The following is a 22,632-nucleotide window of genomic DNA, read 5'->3' as shown; positions in this document are numbered from 1 at the left end:
GTAGTATACGTAATAAAGAGCAAAGTAATGGAAGGAATGCTTAAATAATCTACACCACTGGATATTGTTTGCAGCTACATTCCAGATCATCATTTCCTCCCACTGTGCCACAACAGACAGTCAGCCATATGCAAATCAGCCTTAGTCCTGCGCCAATATTAAAGGCGGAGCCCTAATTGCTAGGCCAGTTTCCTTCCAGAAAGGGCCACATTAAACCCAGACACCGTTTGGCCTTGATCACGGGTACTCACAAACATTTTGCCACAAGCTAGAAAGGTTTTCTGTGGTGTGACCAAGGGCCACATTGATGCCGGAAGTGTGGCGGTTGTGGAGTGTGTAAGGTTGGTGTTCATGAAGCAAAGCATATACAGCTAGAGGCTCCAGTGCACACTATGAAACCAGAAAACCTGGTACCAATCCAAACTTCCCCACTTGACCAAACTGTGTGATCCTAGGCAATTGTTTTATTTCACTTTTCCATTCTTTTTTTCATTATTGCATATAAAATAAGAAACCTGAGACTGGTTTCAGCCTACTTTGGCTTCATTAGTAAGGTACAGCTTGAATCCTGTAGCAGAGTGAGTATGGGATCAATGTCTGGTCATAGCATCGCACTTAGGGCATCAAACAAAGTGATAAAAGGAGCACTTGAATTCATCTCAACAACTGGCAGACGCCCAAGTTGGCATTCTAAACCATTGTTTTTGCCCCCTATGCAGATAAATAGAAAGTGTTCAGACTGAAACTCGTCTAGGGTTGCTTGTATTCCTATCCGGAGGGTAAGTGGTCTGGCAGCTCACACTGGCTTTTCCTATTGAAACAGGACTAAAACTGATTAACTGATTGGCTCTCTGTCTAGAGAAGCATAGCAGAAACAAAACACACACATTTAAGGCTGCCCCAGGTACCTCTCTGTGGCTGAGATCAATTCAAGCTTTCCACCATCACCTTTTATTAAACTCAAGGAGTTTATGTAAAGCATTCTAACAGCCTCTTGAATCATGTGCATTCTGTACAAGAATCTAAATAAATAAAAATAATTAGATGAATACATCATAGGAGGTGCGGTCTAGTTAAGGTGTAACTTCCAAAACATAGAGAAATGGGTCTGAAATCCTGGTTCCCCACTTGACCAAAGTGTGTGGTCTTCACCAAATCAGAAACATGTCTTCTTGCTCATCGCCTTTAATCGACATAATGTGGGAGCATCCACATTCAATGTTTTTTTTTTTTTTAGTTTTTTTTAGTTTTTTTTTTTAGTCCTCATTCACCCTAGGTAGTGCATAGAGCTCCCTTTGCTTGTCTACCGACACATGGGAAGTTACTTACGGCCAGGGGTTACCCTCTCTTCTCGACTAATCCTTAGACTGTCTTAAGTCTCCAAGGATTTCGGAGTAGGGTGTGTAATCATCGGACCAATGACACAAAACCATATCAATTTCAACAGACAGTGAAAATAAAAGTAAAGTTACAACCCTCAGTGATCTATTTTCCAATCCAACAATGGTGCCCAGAAATCCCCTCGCACCTTATCCTTTCCCCCTATAGCTTGATCCAAGTCTGCTTTACTTAATATATCTCTAAGCCATTCTGCATATCCTGGCGGAGCCGTCGACATCCATTTCCTGCATATTTCTCGTCTCCCCAACACTATTGCATAGAATACTAACTTTTTCTCTCTCACCGTAACAGGCCGTCCCAACCAATCCTGGGCTTGCCCGAAAATTATCAACCTTAAGGAGGCCTCTATTCTCTGTTTCAGAATACTCAAAATTGCTCCACATACTTCTTCCCAAAAGTGTCGGACATCCAAGCATTCCCAAAACATATGAATATCTGTAGCTTGGGCCACCCCACATTTTGAACAGTTCACCCCCTGGCCTCCTTTAATTTTAGATAATTTATCTGGGGAAATGTAAGCTCTATGTAGTGTGTAATAATGTTTTTTCTTTAGCACAGCGGGTTTCACTGTGCCATGGAGCAGTGTTAATGACTCCTTCCACCACCTTTCAAGCAGTTCATCCGAAAAACAATCTCCCCACAGTTTTGCAGGAAGGTCAAAATCGCCATCTACCCCTTCCAGGATCCCCCAGTACCAAGCTGACACTTTGTGGAGGGCCTATTAAAGGGCACGGGATAATCACATTCAAAGGGTTGTTCTTACCCACACCTTCCTTAATCCCTTTGGCCCATTCTCTAACTTGCAAATATTTCCACCTAGACAAGGCTCCTCTCGTTAGTAACACTAATTCTTCCCATGAAAGCAGGTCTCCTTCAAAAAACAACTCTCCCCAGTGCTCTACTCCCGCCTGTTTTAACGGTAGCGCTAGTATGTCTTGAAAACATTCTGGAGTACCCGGGGAATCCCAAATAGGTGCATTGGAGTTATAATAGGTTAGTTTTACTAATCGTCTGATCCGAAACCAACATTCCGCTAGGCCCCGCATAATTTTCAGCCTTATCTTCTTGTAGAATTTGGGGTCCCCAAATTTAAAAATAAAGTTTGTTGACGCACCCTTAATGTTAGAAGCCATTGTTTTGAACATTAGGCCAACTGTTGTAGAGTCCGATGTGGAAAAAACTCTAAAGTTTTTTAAAAGGAAAGCCCAAGCATAATATTGCAAATCCGGTAAAGCCAAACCTCCCTTTTGCTTACGCCGCCTCAACTTTCTCCTTGAAATTCTAACCCCCTTAGAGTTCCAAATAAAATCGCTTATTAGGCACTGCATTTTTTCTATATATTTTTTCTGCATAGGGAGTGGAGAAGTTGAAAACAAGAAGTTCCATTTTGGGAGAATAGACATTTTTACCAAGTTAACCCTGCCTATAATAGACAAAGGGAGATGGGTCCAGCCTTTTAATAGGCCCTTACATTCCAGCAGTAATTTAACCTGATTCCTCTCTACTAGTTGATCAATGTTTTGAGGTATCAAAATTCCCAAATATCTGATTTCCTTCTTACAATGGACTGATTTATAATCCATATTCCATGCCATTATCTCTGTTTTTTCTACATTCACCTGATACCCTGAAATCTTGCCAAATTCTTCCGCAAGCCTAATAGCCTCAGGGAATGCCATTGAAAGATTATCAGTAAAAAGCAGAAGATCGTCTGCGTACAGAGATAATTTTTTCTCCCAGCCCTGACAACGGAAAGGGGAAATCGCCCTGTTTCGCCAAATCTTTCTTGCAAAAGGCTCCATATACAAATTAAACAGTACAGGGGACAACGGGCAACCCTGTCTAGTACCCCTTGCAATAACAATTGGGCCGGTAAGATTCCCATTCACTAATATTCTGGCGGTGGGGGCCTTATAGATTTGATTTACTACCCCACACACATTAGTTCCCAGATTAGCCTTCCTTAACAGAAACTTTAGATAGTCCCAATTTACTTGATCGAAGGCTTTAGCTGCATCAATTGTAATAATCCCCAAAGGGGAATCGAGTGATAGCGCAAGGTCTATTGCCCCAATCAATTCATAAGTCAACTCGTGGAGGTATCTACCTTTTGAAAAGCCCTTCTGATCTGAGTGTATTAAGTTATTTGCAACTTTATTTAGTCTGTCCGCTATAATTTTAGAAAATAGCTTATTATCACTATTCAAAAGTGAGATAGGTCTGTAAGATGCACGGTTAGTCGGGTTTTTACCCGGCTTCAAAATCAATGTGATGACCGCTTCATTCCAAGAGAGAGGCATATCTATCTCATTAAAAAAGATTCTACCGAATAATTCCAACAAAATCGGGTTTATAAGGTCCCCTAAGGCTTTATACACCTCCACCGGGATACCGTCGGGGCCTGGAGCTTTCCCGTCTTTGCCCCCCGCTAGGGCCGCCCTTACCTCCTCAGCCGTGATAGGGCCATTTAACCATTCCCGAGTTTGTTGAGAAATCTGTGGCAAGGTATCTTGAGCTAGCCAATTTTCTACCCGCTTTACTTGCCCATCCACCTGTTCCGTATACAGGGATACATAAAAATCCTGAAACCCACGTTCAATATCCTCCCTATATATCAGTTTTTCCCCTGTATCCTCGATCATTATTTCCTTAATCTGGCTCCTAACCTGATCTGATTTGGCTTTCCAAGCTAACAGCTTCCTTGAATTTTCCCCATATTCAAAGTGTCTTAATTTGCTGACCTCCCATCTTTTCGCAATGCGTGCCTGCAAAATGTCAGCCAGTTGCGTTCTTAACTCAGCCAATTCCACTCTTCCAGTCTCCTCCTCCTGCGACCCAATCCCTCTACCAACGAACACTTCGGTTTTTAACAGCATCTCCTGCTCTAAAGCCCTTATTTTGTCTCTAAACACTTTATATTTGTAGCATGCTATACTTTTGAGTACCCCCACATTCAATGTTGTATTTGTTTTGTATAGAAGAAAACACCTCTGAAATTATCCACATTGTAGAAGAACTGACTCTTTTGTGGTTATCGGAGACAAAGTGAGTGGCTTTTTTTTAATGAGACAACAGAAGTCTGAATGAAAATGTATTTCTGCATCTTTAACATTCCCTGACGACATGTTTCTGTGTCACGTGTTTTTTTGTTCTGTCCTGCGGATGTATTGTGCAGTTTTCAGAGATTACCTTTTTATCAAAATATAAAATGCAAAGCATGATTTCTTAACTTTTGTTTACTCGCGGTAAAGTGGTGTAGTGGACTGTGAAGTTCCACAATGCCTTGTGCCTCAGCCACACAGCTCCCATCCGCAATAAATGGCGCCATCTTGGTTGAACTGCCAGACAGACTGGGTCCCGGCCTGCTCTCTCTCTTTAGAGCGCACGTGGGAACTGGGACATGCTTTGTACATGTTGTAAGATTGTCTGCTCAGCTAATCCTTGGGCAACAGGTGTTCACATTCATAAATTGATGATGACTCACGTCCATCTGCCAGTTTCCTCGTCGTGAGCACTCCTTGGTACACTGAGCTTATGCTACAAATAAATGGAGATAAAAGCATGAGAAAATCGTCTGGATGAGCACTTGATTCTTTTTAAAAGGCCATCGATCTCGATCTGTGCTTTAATCCTCCTCTCAAAGAATGGCCAGCCTTGCTTATGTAGACGATTGACAGGCTAGAAGTGGAAAACTGAACAACAAATCTCTTTTCCTTACATATTTTCTGTCCTATACAGCTAATTATCGCTCCCTGGTAAGGACCCTGTTAACATTGTAAGTAAGACTGACTGGAACATATTAAAATTAGACTGGGAGAGAGAGGCACGAACACTAACACTGGGAGTTTGAAGCACGATTTCTGAGACTTAAATAATTCCACACTGGACCAGAGACATACAGTAACAGTGGGGCGCGGGACACACTCCACAAGGGAGTTCTTCTTACCAATGGGGCAGAATGGCACAGACTCTGGGACACAATATGGCCATCTCAGGATAGTTTGGCACTTTTGGTGAATGTGTTGCCGTCTCCTTTCTTTTTCTTGGCTCCTGTGTGGCTGTAGCCTTGTTCAATGGATTGACGAGCGGTGGCTGCTGGCACTCACCAGAAGAGGGCATCATAAAAAACCTGCCTATGTTGCCTGTGAACAGAAATGGCCCAAAACAAAAAAAAGAAGACAATTAGTGATATAGCAAAACGCGCCATGTGCTGAAATGTGAGCAAATGTATTGATTGCCATCTTTATAATGGTAAGATCAGGATTCAATCTACAGATTTTAAACTCTTTGATCTCTTTTGCTCCCTATACTCTCTTCTACTCCCAAATCCCCTCTCATCAACACCGCACATTTGTCCTCCACCTCTTTTACACAAGATTTCTCTAATTCTTCTGACCTTTTCCATGTCAACCACCCCTCTCTCCACAATTGTCTATTAAGAATTCTTCTCAAATGTCCAGCCCAAGTGTTTCGCTTCCATGTATTTCTTAAACGTCATTCCCAATGTCCAGAGTCACCGTCTACTACGACCACATACTACTGATAACGCCCATTCTATAATGTATTTTCCTTCTCTCATTAAACTTCACGCTCCTTGTTGTTCATCTATATCCTCTTCGTCTGGATTTTAATCCTCTCTTCGGGTGCTTATCACTCATCTACCTGTTTACTCAGAACGTTTACTTAAATGACATTTAGGCAATGCAAGTACTCATGCGCTTTAGTTTGCAGTTGTACTTTCCTGCATAGCTTGGGTGACACATTTATCATTAGCCCAAAAGGGATTTTTCTAATTGTCGTGAACCTCTGACAATCACTTCGCATCTCCCTCAACTGTATTCTCCTACCGAACACAGTAATTTTGATTTACCAGACATGGAGTTCTGTACTGACAAACTCCTTCATGAGAATGCAATACGGTCTCACATTTCTAATTTTGTTCAGAAAACACTCTGCAACTCAGTCAAACAGCTTCCATTCGAGCCCTTGCACATGAAGTTGATCGTATAACTATACTTTCTGATATAGATTCAGGGTTCTGAAGGCAACCAGTCACCAGGTTAAATAATATGTGAACTGTTCACAAGAGTGACTTGGATCCTCACCCTTAAAGAATGAGTTCCATCCATGCCAATGAGGACAACTGTGACCTCATAGTTGACTATAACTCTCAAAATCTGCCCTCCAAAATCTGATAGTATCAGTTGCACTGCACCTATTCCGTAAGTCTCTGGACACAGGTCTATGAACAAGGAATGCATTTGAATGATAGATGATTACTCAAATGTTAGCAAGATTTCTTATGTAAGGGAACAGTGTCTGTCAGAAATTTGTGAAAAGTTGAAGGTGGGGATAAGTCATGGCATGCCTTTGAGGGAGCAGGTTGTTCTATACCTCCTTCTTGGCATATAATCATTAAATAAACCCCACCCCTGGTAGTACGGACCTTTGTTGGTCAACAAAGAGAAATGAAGGGCAAACATCTACATAACAATAAATCATTAAAGAGTTTAAATTCAGACGATAGAGAGTTAGTGTGAGATGAAGAGTTTTATGTTCAGATCTTTTAGTTTTTCCTCTATTTAGTCATTAGTCATTATTTGTTAGATTTCAGCGTTAGTCAAAATAATCCATTAATCGATATTTGATGACAGTTCTGCTTCCTCGCAGTTACCTTGAGTCATACCCTGCCAAGTCATTGCCTGGGTGCAGTCCACATCTCCATCACACCTCCTTGCTACACTCTGCTGCTTCCTAACTTTGCTTGACCTCACCGTGGTCAGATCAGTAGCCCAGTGAAGAGTAATGATAAGAGAGGTAAATGCAGAAGCATAAAGCCTTTGCAAATCAGACTGGAAATTACTCACAGTCATAAATCAACAGACATATAAAATAAGGCTAAATAACCTCGCACTTAGAGAAGTTTAGAAGATCAGAGACAAATATTTGGCCAAAATGACAGGGAAGGAATTTTGCCCTACTCTAGCAACATGCACAAACAAAAACACACAAATTCTATGTTACAACATTATTTTCTTTTGTCTTTTTCATTCACCAATAGAATATCAGCAACTCTTGGGAGTAAGCAAACTTCCCATTCTCAAGTCAGAACATCAAAGAATTTCAGTCATCTGTTCTTTCTAAGGTTATAATGCTGCTTTCTTGTGGTTGATGTTATTTTCTTGTGGTAGTCAATGTTTTGACCACTGTAGGTTATGTTTTCAGGGGTCACCATGCGTCAGTGGCAGCAGAAAAAGTAGTTGCCCTCAGAAAAGTTCAAAAAATCCTCTGAGTTCTTTCTTCTTAACCCCTATGAACCTAAGATGCAAATTTGCATATAAATGTAATTTGTTTGCTATGATGTCTCTATGACATCACATCAGCAGATTCCAGTGTGCTTAATGCATTCAAATAGGCATGTATAATCTGATAATTTTGGCACTTTTATGTTTACTTTTTTGAAGATGCTTAACAGTATCTGTTCTTTAGCGCACATAAATGTATGCATTCAATCAAGCTCTTTTTGTAGTATTTCTTTTTATATTGTTTCTTATTATAACTAAATATAATTTATTGAAAACAAATAACTTGTAAACAACCACAGTTCTACTTTCCTTTGTACTTTAGTATTTCACTTTGTTTATGCACACTTAAGTAGCTTTTCAGAGCTCTCCTAGTCCTTCTGGCTCCAGCCTCAAGAGGAATACAAAAACAAAGATTGGCTCTGGTAGAAGGAGTAAACCTCATCTCATTAAGACAATGGTTTAGGGAGACCCAGAAACCCTTCTGGTGGAAGAACAGGCGAGCCATATTGGATTTAGGACTTCTAGACATTTTTACAATAAGGCAAAGAGGAAGTGCTACAAAAGGAGGTGGTCATATGACAAGAAAGTAGCTAGGATTGGGTAGGATCATTCTCCATTTATTTACTAGTGTAAAGGATAAGACTAGCTTCTCACTACTATGTCCTCAATCTTCCTGGAATTGGAAAGACAGCACCTGAAGAAGTTACTGGAAGAAAGAAGACTGAAGGATTGCTGCCTGCTGCTGGCACCCAGAACTTGAAAGTGTTCTTTGTGTCAACTAGCTAACCACCTGTTTGCCTGTTCCATGGACACAACAAGGAGAACAACCCCTGACTTCAAAAAGGGACCAGCTGACAAACAAGGATTGGCTTTGCATGTGTTGAAGCAGATATGCTAATTAAGAAAATTATTAATGATTTATCTGTTATTACTAATGAGAAAATGTATAGAGGAATTAATTGTGTCCTCGGGGTATGATCACCATGTGTACTAAAACAACTGAAATTGTACGCAATAATGAAAATATATGAGAAAAATGTAAGAATATGTCATGATCAGATGTAGTTCCACTGGGCCTCGCACACTCTGAACATGGAAAAACCGAACGCCTCGCAAAAGGCTGGAAACTGCTGTATACAACCTTGACTAATTCGAAGTTCAAGTTACTTAGCTAGAATTATCTGCAATGTACCGGTGGAAAGGAGATGATGAAGACAATTTGCTACAATTATGTGTAAAGCAGGCTAAATGTACTTTCCCAGGACTTGAACAATAGAGGCACTGACTGAAGAGCCTTATGCAACAATTTTGATACCTGAAGGGCCGGAAGATGAGGGCATCGCATGGAAAACCAATCCGCTTCTTGGGAATAAGGACATATGAAAATTAGTAGATTAGGTAAACAAAAAAGTTTAAAGTCATATCTGCTGAATGGCTGACCAATTAGCAATTAGGGGGATGGACTGGGGGACCCTAATAAAAAGTCATGACAAGGGGCGAGAGATCAGAGTAGTGGGAAGAAAATTGATGATGTCAGGAGATGCTGTCCGAGGGGCTGATATTAGGTTCATACTGTGAGCCTGATTCGTAGCTGACTAATTGATGACCTGAAGACAAAGACTGAGCTGTTGCTGATCCATCCTGGATAGGTAGTTATAAAAATGTGAATGACGATTTTATGCCTTTTTATCTAGGTACCAACTGCGCTGATTATAGATACCCTCATTTAGGTAGATTTTTCCAAACTAATGTTTTCTTCAAATTGTTTTCGCATTAAGACCCACATGCTAATGCTAATCTTGGTTAGGTAGGCTATTGAAGGGTGACAATGACAGTGACAATTGACTGACGAACTTAATTGCTAACCCTCGCTATCAATGCTAATGTTGTAGCTTCTGGAATTACCTTTTTTTGCATATGTCTTCTTAAGTGATGGTGTTTTATTAATGAATTAATAAATTGAATAAAGTCTGAACTAACGGATGATTTAGAATTGTAAGCAATAGGGAAATAAAAATTCTTAACTCTTTACCGAGTTGTGGTTAATCATGAGTAGATGGGGTTGAAGGTGATTAACTAAAATTGTTTCATGATTATTGATGTTGTTTATTGTTCAATGGTCACCGCATGACTAGGATACTCCATGTGTTTCAAAAGGTTCATCGACCTATACGCGTCCTCTTGTAAGTTTACTTACTAAGGACAAGGCGCGCTAGCACATGAATCCTGTGAGCCTCAGCAGAGACTAGAGAGAACTTTGCTAGCAGCTGAAGAAAAGTGGGAATTAGTCATTTGTTCCACCTCCAGAGGACTGGGTCATGGTGTTGAGACTTGCCTGGGAAGGGTACACCCAATTTGGGCAGGAAAAGCAGGTTTGTCACACTCTGACTTTTTCGCCATGGTGAAAACTGCTTCAGCTGGACCTCGCAGAGAAGGTATCTGGCATCATGGAGTCCTGCCCAGCTACAGCTTCTGGCCTTACCCACTGCAGCATTTTGAGAATCAAAAAAGTCACTTAGTCTGAAGGTAGATCAATGGACCAGGTCAAGGCAGCAAATCTACCATAGTGTCAAATCGACCTTGGTGGCTACAAAATCCAGCTTTATGCATTTCACAGCTTTTGGCACCAAAATAAACAAATTCAGCTCAAGCTTAAAGACTATGGCCCTGATTCGGACCTTGGCGGGCAGCGGGCACCGCCCGCCAAGCGGTAACCGCTCCGCGGTCAAAAGACCGCGCCGGCCATTCTGGCTTTCCCGCTGGGCCTTCGGGCGCCCGCCAAAGGAGCGCCCGCCGGCCCAGCGGGAAAGACCCTGCAACGAGGAAGCCGGCTCCGAATGGAGCCGGCGGAGTTGCAGGGGTGCGACGGGTGCAGTAGCACCCGTCGCGATTTTCACTGTCTGCATAGCAGACAGTGAAAATCATGGTGGGGCCGTGTTAGGGGGCCCCTGCACTGCCCATGCCAGTGGCATGGGCAGTGCAGGGGCCCCCAGGGGCCCCACGACACCCGTTCCCGCTATCCTGTTCCTGGCGGGTCTTACCGCCAGGAACAGGCTGGCGGGAAGGGGGTCGGAATCCCCATGGCGGCGCTGCAAGCAGCGCCGCCATGGAGGATTCCCTGGGCCAGGGGAAATCCGGCGGGAAACCGCCGGATCCCCTTTTCTGACTGCGGCGGTCAGAATGGGCCTGGAAGCACCGCCAGCCTGTTGGCGGTGCTTCCGTGGTCCCCGGCCCTGGCGGTTTCAAACCACCAGGGTCGGAATGACCACCTATATATTTGACTTTAGGGGTTCAGCCTGGGATCTTTCCCCTTCGAGGACGGTGACCAGCAGAGAAAAGATTTAGTCAGTAGTTAAAACTTTGACTAGGATGAACCACTTGGTGTATTCATCCTCCACTCTAGTGCAGATGACTTTAAATAGCTCCTGGGTGCCTGTCAACTGCAAACTGTTTAGAGGCACTTATATTTTGTCTGGACAGTTTTACCTTAAAACTTAAAAAAATGTATATATCTGGTTCTGTTCATCCAATTTGAATTGCTGTGATGTGTTTTTGCCTAACATTGTTTCCTCCTTTTCACAATTTCTTTTTTTGACAATTTTATTATATTATTGTCATGTCTTTAAAATTGCTAGGGGTTAACCAGTTTCACGGATTTGTGTTGAGACCTAACCGTGGTGTGTCTTTTAAATTGGCTAGGTTTTCACCTTCCGAAATTGATAACTTTATTTCCCACTGTACTGTAAAAGTGTGAATGGGTATTGATCACATTACCTGGATTTCTTCATATCTAGCCAATCGATTTTAGCTGGCTAAAATTGGTGATTCTTTCTCTAGACCTATACAAATTTCACTAGGAACACCAAAAGAATCCATTTTAACACTCCCCTCTTTAACCTTTAGCTAGAACCCATTGGTATTATTCTCAAGAACTTTGGTTCTGGAACTCTTGGTTCTGGAACTCCTGACCTTAGTGAAATACTGGATTGAATTTTTCAACATTGTTGATTGTAATCTTGTGTTCGGTGATCACTCTAAAGCTTTATTTTTACTCTTTAGCAAAGACATAACCTCCAATCCTTCATTAATGGCGTGTATAACATGATCTATTTTCAATGGAGATCATTGAACAGGACCTTTGTACCATAGTGGAAATTCCAATTTCTATTACATCTTGACTATGGCATCCTACGTACTTAAAGTGCACGACTCAAGGAAGCTATGCCTGCTGCACCTTAATTTGTTTCAAGAAACAAAAGATTTGATCATATCACTTTCATATTACAAATACTCCAATGACTTTCTATTGAACCTAGGGTGAACAATTTTACATTATATATTACACATATATGCAGAAACCCATATGAACATGTCCTCATTTTATTTCTTTAAAAGTTGAAAGTGTCTGAAATCCCTCTTATTTCAGAGCATAGGATTCAAAAACAGTGTACAACACAAGGGATTACTTTATAACTATTACGCTCTGTGTCTGCTCTAGCTGGCTTACTCTGTGTACCTTGTTCAGTTTCTCCTCTCTTTCACAAGTATGTTATTAAATGTCTGACCTCAATCTAATATTTATTATTACTTGTTTTGTGAATATTTGGATATTTTGATGCATCACAAATTATATTTATTCAACCTTCCTTTTTTGTGCTGCTGATGTAATTACCTTCAATATTTATGTAAGTTATACCAACATTTTTGCAAACTATTCAAGAAAAGTAAAACATAATGAACTGTAGAATCTTAAATTCTCTCCAGAATCCCTCCACTCACCACTGCCTCTTACCTCCCTTCCACCCTCCCTTCTTACCCTATGCTCTCCTTCTCCTCGCTCACCACCATTTCATTCAGATTGACCTGAATGCGTAGAGATGGCTCATTGGAACCCTCTAGAATATGCAGGGTGTGAGCTGGAAGCATCCTTTTTTGACATTATAGTGTCAAAGGTTGTTTGATAGGTCTTCTGGGTTTAGATATAACACTTTGGGGCACACTTGAAAGACAAGGAACCAGATGCCAAGATACTTATTGTGCAAGGGACCCTGCTACGTCCCACCAAACTTCTGTCTCTGAGTTTTACATGTATCACTGGCAACACACTTGAAAACAAGGGAACAGGATGGTGATATAGCATTTTTCATCTTTCGCAGGAATCAGATGCTTATCGAGGTTGACAGACCTTTTGACCCAGTAAGTAGTGTGGTACAACCATTAACAATGTTTCAATATCAACCCAAACAATTTAAACACCATGATCAATATGACGACAGAAGGAAAACTCCAATCAGGAATAAGTTAAATGATTTCTTACAAACACAAGCTCAAAGTCATGCACAAAACCAAGCTATAAAGAAACATTATAACCAAGGATTTCCCAAGGCAACAAATAGGTTCAGGTGAACTAACATTAACAAAACTAAATATTCAAGAAGAATAAGGCATAACATCAATAAGAATATATGTGACACTGAGATAATGCGTTGCTAAGAGTTAACAATCATTAGCCAATTCAATTTAGCAGAATAAATAATCTTTGGCTGGGCAAAGGTCAAACTTACAACTAACCAAATTAGGGAAATACATGTGAGGGGGAAACACATGCAGGCAAAAGACAAAAAGCATAAAAAGGACAAAAATAATTTGGAAAAAGATAATTTTAGACTGCAGGTCACTAAGTTAAACAAAAATAAGAAAAAAGGGAAAGAGAAAGTGTTAGCATCTCTGAAGCGTGGTCAAGAGTCTTTTGAAGGCAAAATAAAATGAAGTCTAAGTCTAAAAAGGGCATTTGAACGGTAAGGGCAAATGGCAGAGAGGAATATACCTCTCCAGCGGTACAGCATTCAGGGAATCTTCAACAGCAAAGCATCATGATCAGCAAGGCATCTGCAAGCATCAGGAGCTCTCTGCAAGCTGCTAGGAACTGCTCTGGAACACTTAGGAATGACAAATGTTCGAATGTCCATCAGTATTTTAGACTTCATAAACCATTCTGATTCGCCAAATGTATCAGTTGATGTCAAGTTCAAGGGACACCATCCAATGGGAAATTATTGTATGAATCCAAACTGCAACTTTTACCTTCTTTCCCAGACTCTACATGCAAACATTTCACTTCTGTGTGAACCCAAACAAGGTTGAAACAAATGTGTACAAACTCAGTCCATGTTTCTGCAATGTACTGTTTCCAAGGGCAAATGAATACGTCTTTCCATGTTTAAACAATGAGGTCCATTACAAGAGGACTTTGCTTCTCATGGGAACAAAATCTGAAAGAAGGCCATGTTATGAAAGAAATAATGCAACACTTTTGCATGACTGCAAAATGCAAGCTCTGCATGCCTCACTTGTGCTAACACAATAATGCATCCAATAATGCATTCAATTAATACGTTTTAGCAAAATACATGTAATACACAAACTTGAAAATTCATTTCAAACAAAAAAAGCTTTGTTACTACAGTTCATTAAGTACAACAGAGCGTGCATTTCTCTCACTTGCACATATTTTTACTCATTAATCTTCTACTAAAAGTTACTAAAATCCAGTATCGCATCTATGTGCACTGTTAGTCTAAAATCTAAATTACATTTTACCATCAATCTTATCCTCCTGACATGTGATTTCATTTAAAAGGCACCAAAGCCGAACTCTGAATTACAAGCAATTGTGCATCAGTGCAGCTTTGTACATTAGTTTTTCACACTTTTACTTTCATAAACTTAAACTGTCACATCCTGATTACTTTTGTAACATGAGGGAAATCACTAAATTTTAAGCTCTATCAGCCCCTCCTTTGATGGTGAAACACACCATCACAAAAAGGCCAAATCCTCATTTCAGTGAGACAGTTCAAAGTTTCAATGACTTAGGGTCTGATTACAGCTTTGGCGGATGGAATACTCCGTCACAAACGTGACAGATATCCCACCCACCATTTTACAAGTTCCATAGGATATAATAGAACTTGTGAAATGGCGGGCGGAATACCTGTCACGTTTGTGATGGGGTATCCCATTCGCCAAGGTCGTAATCAGGCCCTTATTCTGATAAGGTCTTCTGTATTCCTCCAAGCTCTCCTAGTCACCATTTCTATCTCCACTTTCACCAGCCTAGTCTTGGCTCTTCTCTCTTTCAATATCTTGTATAATTGTAAAGTCCAAGTGTAACTTTGACTCACAAAGCCACAATAAACAGAGGTCTCATGATGCTTCCCTCTATTACCTTTCCCATGTTCCCAAACCATTTACCAATGGTTGAGAAACTGATTTCAATAACTTCCCATGCACCAGTGGCTGTCATGCTTTTCAGGTCATTTTTTAAATTGGTGATATTCGAGATATACTTTCTTCTCTCTTTACTATTTTCAGGTCCACATGATCAATTTCCAGAAAGACTACTCCCAGGTAACATGTTCCATACTAGCCTTTCGGCAGCTAGTAATATGCATTTTTCCCACGTATAAAATTAATACCTGGGATGGCGAGATCCTGTCCATTTAACATAAAGGTCCATGTGTATCTAAATCAAAAAACATGTCTACATTCACTAGTTCCTACAAAATAAGGCCCATATTATGAAAATTGATGCACAACTGCACTAGCGCAGTTGTGCGTCATTATTTTTAAAGCGAGCAAACGCCATTCCATAGCACCATCCGTGCACTATATTTTAAAAAATGACGCACAATGGCACTTAGGAATGGTTAGCGTCATAGTAAACTACGCTAACCATTGTGACATGCCTTATGGGAAAATGAGGTTACTACAGGAAAAGTGGCGCTAGACCGTTTTGCGGCACGTATTTATCAAACAAAACAGGATAGAGCCATTTTTTACTGCATTAGCGTAAAAAAAACACACAATCAAGGAAACATACAAATTCTAACACAAGATGGAGATTGCAGGGCAGGAGATACCCCCGGGAGACCCCAATTACCCAAGTACCAGCTAGGAGGGTCCAGCAAAGTCACAGGAGAAGGAGAGGAGGAAGTGCCAGTGTATGCTGTCGTAAGATCCTCTCCCTACTTCTGTGCTGCTTTGTGGCCGATGTGGTGGTGTTTGGGGTTGCTGAGGAGGTGGAGGGACCTCTTGTCGTTGCCGACATCTGCAGCATGTGCCAAGCTGATGCATTGGCACTTTTATGTTGTCCTGGAGGTTGATAATGCTCCTTCTGTGTGTTTTCCTTAAGTGGTGGCATGTGGGATTCTTTTTAATGTCTGGTCTGACCAGGAATTAAAATGTGCCGTAAATCGGGCTTTGTGTAATTTTTTGGGTCTGCTTCCTTAGTGTGGGTTGTTTTTGAGTCGAGAGGTAGATATGGCGCTAGAGGGCTAGCGTCATTTTTGGGAAGGGAACGCCTACCTTGCATATCATTGTCACAAAACTATACATGGTGGGTTGGCGCGCCCTAAAAATGACGCTAACTCTGATATTGTGACGCTAGACAGGTCTGGCATCAAAATACAAATATGGAGTTAAGTTTGCGCCGCTTTTGCCTAAAAAAAGTTGATGCAAAGGCGGCGCAAACTTTTAATAAATATGGGCCTAAGTGTCTGTCTTTGGCTTTGGTCTATGTACACATAATTTCCCTACATGCTGCCAATCTAAAGCTAAGAGCCCTTGACTGATCTTCACTGTGGTGTGTGAGGGGTCTCTATCCCTATCTAGTACTACAACTCCCTTTTTAGGGTCGAGCGTGCAAGCGCTCTGGCCCCTGTTGTAATCTCTCTGTGGCCTTTTAACCATGCTTACGTCACGTCCATCAGCTTGGTAGGTTTGTGGGCTTGCCTTTTAAAATTCGCTCGATTTTATTAGTAAAAGGCATGCATGCGCCATGCCTTTTCCAGTGTTTCGCCCTCCTCAATAGCACCGGTAAACTACTGAAAACACATGAGACTCTGTGTTTTCTGAATGTCTTCTGGATTACCTTATCTTTTTATTTCCAACGCAGCACGATCTCACTAGGCAGTAGTCGAGCACTTTGCATGACATCGACCCTGTTACATGCATAATTGCACTTTTGCTGATACGTTTAACTGCGAGCAAACTTCTTTTTCCTTTTGTGTGTCTAATCCATGCTCATGGGGGCTGTCGGCTCGCTTATGTGAAACTGTTTTATATTTCAGTTTGTGTGGCAAGAAAAGTCCGGTTAAGAGTTTACAATGCTAATAGCTCCAACTCGAGCAAATGCGGGACCATTGCATTACAAATACTTGTTCAATTTGGCTTTCATTGCCCTCCTTCTTTCCTCAACTTGTCCATTAAACTCTTTTTCTACTGGGGTAAGTATACAATTCAAATGATTCTTGTGGGCATATACTGTTCAAAAGGTCAGAGTAGGTTCAAATAATCCTCCCACAGTGTTCATGTTTTTTTGCTTTAGCAATGCTACACAGGTGCTTCAAAACAGGCACAAAAGAAAATACTAAGTCATCATTGGAAAAGAAGTATTGAAAATGCTGCTGCTCATACAACAGTGTTAGTAACAGATTACAAGAAATTCCATGATAATGGCAAGCTGTGATAAGTGATTCATTCCTACACTGATGAAAGGATTCATGTGCACACATCAGAATTACAAACTTCCATATTTTTAATATATTCATATAACAATTTGTAATACAAATTTGATGTCAAATCTCCCTTATAACTATGCAAAAGTCTCTTATCCTCATACAGGGGATCCTGATCTGTGTATGAATCTTCTAGATTCGGGGCATTTGTGACTGAAGTTTTCTAAGTCTTTTTCTCACTAGTTAAACTCAATCCAACAGTCATCAAAATAATCACTTCTCACATACTACTGCTAAATCTACACACACATATTTACATTTACTCCTCTTATTTCGATCGGGTTTCATGGCTTGTCTAGACTCAGACCCCATTTTGCTTCTTTTTCAAAATTAGAAATACAATCTAGAAAAATCAGAAATGCAAAGCTGCCTTTAATTACTTCACTGTCTCTTTTCTTTGTTTGAGTGAAGCCAGATCAAAAACAGGTACTTCAAAAACAAAAATAAAAATTGCAGCAATTGTTCACACAGTTTCTTGATTTTATAGAAAGTTCATCAGAAGCTTCTCTGCTTGCAAATGTTCAAATGCTTTTATTAAAAACTTCAAATGTCTCTAATAATAAAGCAACTGCCAATCAGAATGAAGACCAGCACATTTCACAGCTGTCCTTGTTACTAGAACAACCTGATACGGCCCTGTACAACACGGTTCCAAGCATGCCTTTCTAACATGCTTTTTCACAATCACCCATGTATCAGGACTCAGGAACTAAGTTCTAGTTGTAGTTGTGCAGTTGCTTCTTCAATCTAGGGAGACAAAGAGCAAACCACATCAGCTAGTCTGTTGCAATAATCCAGTACGTAGTCATCTGCAATGTTCACAACAGCATTTGCACCCACTGCTGACAATCAGGGACGACAAGCTATTTGGCAACACTACTTTCCCATCACTTGACACCCAAACGTCATCCTCATTCCTCTGGACACATCCTGCTCTAACCCAACCCTGATTTTTTTACTCTGTCACTTCTTCCTGTCCTGCAATCTTTTAATTTCCAAAGTATCAATGGCTGTCATTAACACATTCAGGCCCTCATTATGACATTGGCAGTAAATCCCACTTACCACCATGCTGACTGCCACCAACATACCGCCGCGGATATCCGTTCACCATATTATGACACACACACACCAATCCGTCAGTATTCAGCCACAGACACAAATCTGCCACACCAAAGGTCAGTAATAAACTGCTGGTATCAAAACTCATGCCGTTACGCCAACAGAACAACGCCCATCACATTATGACCCACGAATCACCACAGCGGACATTCAATGGCGGTAAACCATTGGCGGTACATACCACCGCGCTCAAAATACCCACACTCAAACAAAACAACACCACATTGGACAATTAAAACAACACATACCTGACACCCATACACACACCACACCCACACACCCACACCACTATAAAACACACAACCACATTACCCACAACCCTTTCTGACTACAAACCATTGGCACAAGACAGACACCACGACCACAGACAAAACCAGACCACACACAACCTACACCTATACACCACCCATGCACCCAACATCACACCCCATCACATAACCCTACACAACCTCACCTATACAACTCACACAACACCCATGGCACCACAAAGACACCTCAGATTCTCAGAGGAGGAGCTAAGGGTCATGGTGGAGGAAATCACCAGCGTAGAGCCACAGCTATTTGGAGCACAGGTGCTGCAGATATCTATAGCTAGGAAGATGGAGCTATGGCAAAGAATTGTGGACAGGGTCAACACTGTTGGAAAGCACCCGAGAGCAAGGGGTGACATCAGGAAGAGGTGGAACAACCTACGGGGAAAGGTACGTTCCATTGCAGCAAGACACCAACTCGCTGTAAAGAGGACTGGCGGTGGACCCCCACCTCTTCCCCCACAACTAACAACATGGGAGGAGCAACTCTTGGCCATTGTGCATCCTGAGGACCTGGCTGGAGTAGGAGGAGGACTGTACTCTGGTAAGTCAACTCTATAGTACTACTACCCCCGTACCTGCATGCCATCACATACCCTCACCCTCACCTTTATCACATCGCCACGCCCCCCACCCCCCACCCCCCACCATCACATCTCACTCAGCCCTATGCCAAGCCCTGCATGCCATACCAATGCATGGCCACCACTCACAGCCCTGCATGGACACCTATCACTAAAGCCTGCACACTAGAGAGAATCAACTACCCCACCACATACCAACTTACACAAGTGAAAGCTGCCAGGGCAAATACAAACAAAGAGGGCAAGCCTTGATTCACAATATGCCACACACAGAAACAATAACATATCATTTACATCCCCACAGGTATCCCAACCAATGTCACCGAAGAGGAGGTGCTAGCAATATCCAGTCCCCCAACTGGAGAGGCCCACAGTAATGACAGCAACTCTGGTCGCCTGGATCTGGATGACCTACCTGGCCCCTCAGGGACCTCTGGACAGCCAGTTACCCAGGCTCAGTCACACACCACCACAGACCCTCCGCCATCAGGAAACACCACCACAGCACCCACCCAGCATACCCACACCTCTGTCCCCAGGACACGCCAATCAGCAGTGTGTCCACCTCTACTGGGACCCCGGGCCACATCTCGCACACAAGACAGTCAGGGACCTGGGGTAAGTGTCAGTGGGCACACAGTTCAGGCGACAGAGGCACAGGCCAATAGGGACACTGGGAGGGATGCTGTTCGCCAAGGGGAGGACAGGCGAAGGGAACCGAGTCTCCAGGAGGCACTTGCAGAGATCCTAGGAGCCTATCAACATTCCCAGGACACAATGGGCCAGACCTCTGGACAGTTGGTTACCCAAGTCCAGTCACAGACAACCACAGAGCCTCCCCCATCTGGAAACACCACCGCAGTACCCACCCAGCGTACCCACATCTCTTGTCCCCAGGACACGTCAATCAGCAGTGTGTCCACCTCTACAGGGACCCCAGGGTACACCTCAAACCCATGACAATCAGGGACCTGGGGTCAGTGGCAGTGGGCACACAGTTCAGGGAACAGAGGCGCAGGGCAACAGGGAAACTGGGAGAACTGCTGTGCGCCAGGGGGAGGACAGGCCCAGGAAACCGACTCTCCAGGAGGCACTTGCAGAGATCCTGGGAGCATATAAACATTCCCAGGACACGATGGGCCAGATCCTGGACAATGTGCAGGAGAACAGACGGCTGCAGGAGGGACAGTACCAGGGGATCAGGGAGGACTTGCAGGCCATCAACACCACCCTGGTCTCCATAGCAGGGGTGCTGGTAGACATGGGCAATATTATGAGGGAGGAAGTATCACAACAGCAGGTCCCTGCTACTAGCCAGACATCTGAACTGCCTTCCACCTCTGCAGCTGCTAGTGGACAGGGGGCCTCACCACAGGACTCACAGGCCACCAGCACCACTTCCCCTGCAGAAGGAGAACCACCCCTCAAATGTTCCCTGTGATCCAGGCAGAAGCCAGAGACTATTGCCAAGACCCCCACCAGGAAATTATACTCTTCTGATTGTCACCCTTGTGTCCCACTCTGTCACCCTGTCCACCTTGAACTGACATTGCTCCCCTTCCTATGTCCCCATGGACAATGCACCTGTGCTAAAGACTGGAACTATACCTTGTAATTTTCTCCATCATCACCCCATCCCATTGGACTTGCCCCTCAATATCTTAGCACTTCAATATACACCCTTGGAAAAAATAGAAGTATGGAATATGTCACATTTTTTAAGTATGTATACGCTTAACCATGTACAAACATTGCAATTCAACTGTACAGTAAGTGAGCACATATGAAAGACCTGTAGTTGGCTGCAGTGACCACACCAGGAGCTATTGTGAGGCACCAACATCTGTAAAATGAATTGCCAAAAGGTACGGTAAGTGGGCATTGAAGTGGGAAATAACAGCATGCCAGTGCCAAAGAATCTCAAAATAATGACAATGAAATGTGAAGTAACACTGTCTTACATGTGTGTAATTGGAAATATTGTCTGATCACTGCTGTACTGTTGTCCTCATCCTCATCCTCTGCCTCCTCATCCTCACTGTCCACAGGGTCCACTGCTGCCACAGGCATCTCCAGCCTCCTCCTCCTGCAGAAAAGGTACATGGCGTATGAGGGCAAGGTTGTGCAGCATGCAGCATGCCACTATTATCTGGCAGAGCTTCTTGGGTGAGTAGCACAGAAATCCACCTGTTAGATGAAGGCACCGACACCTGGCCTTCAGGAGGCCAAAGGTTCTTTCTATGATCCTTCCAGTTCACCCATGTGCCTCATTATAACGTTCTTCTGCCCTTGTCCTGGGATTCCTCACAGGGGTCAGTAGCCATGATAGGTTGGGGTAACCAGAGTCACCTGCAAATATTGAGGAACAACATTTAGCCACACACTATCCCGTATGGCCCACACCCTACCCATACACCAACATATACTGGGTGGGGACCGGGGTCACCTATGAGCCACACCCCGTGCCTCTGTAGTTGGGACATCACATTTGGGATGCTGCTATTCCTCAGGACCAAGGCATTATACACTGACCCAGGATACTTAGCATTGACATGGGAGATGTACTGGTCTGCCAAGCACATTAATTGAGTGGAAACTCTTACGATGTTTGTACACCTGTTCATTTTGACGGGAGGGAAAAATGCAATATGTGTTCCATCAATCGCATCAATTATGTTGGGGATATGTCCCATTGCATAGAAGTCAGCCTTCACTGTGGCCAAATCTTCCACCTGTGGAAATACAATGTAGCTGCAAATGTGTTTAATCAGGGCAGACAACAAACTGGTCAGCACAATTGAGAACATTAGCTGTGACATTCCTGCTGCCAAGCCCACTGTCACTTGGAAAGAATCAGTTGCCAAGAAATGGAGTACTAATAGAACTTGTACAAGAGGGGGGGATCCCAGTGGGGTGAGGGATAGCAGATCTCAGGTCAGGCTCCAATTGGGCACACAGCTCTGTGATTGTGGCCCTGTCAAGTCTATAGGTGAGGATAATGTGCCTGTCCTCCAGTGTTGCCAAGTCCACCAGGGGTCTGTACATGGGATTATATATCCATCTCCTATTCATCCACAGTGGTAGCAATTTAAGGGACAAAAGAGTGAGGAGCCGGTCACAAACTGAACAATGGGGCAACAACAGTATGATGCATGCTGTTAAACTGTAATGGGTCAGTGAGAATTGTCCTGTATGTCCAAAGTGACGCAGTAATTATCCATGGCCTGCTCCACCCCTGAAATGGCGTCTGCCTGTCCTGTGTGGAGGGGCAAGTGGAAGTGAGGTAATTCCGCTGACGTTGTGTGCTGTTGTGGGAGGCGGTCGGGAATCG

This window comes from Pleurodeles waltl, chromosome 11 (assembly GCF_031143425.1).
Source record: "Pleurodeles waltl isolate 20211129_DDA chromosome 11, aPleWal1.hap1.20221129, whole genome shotgun sequence".
Classification (NCBI taxonomy): domain Eukaryota; kingdom Metazoa; phylum Chordata; class Amphibia; order Caudata; family Salamandridae; genus Pleurodeles; species Pleurodeles waltl.
The sequence above is the reverse complement of the archived record's forward strand: the minus strand, read 5'-3'. Positions refer to the sequence as shown.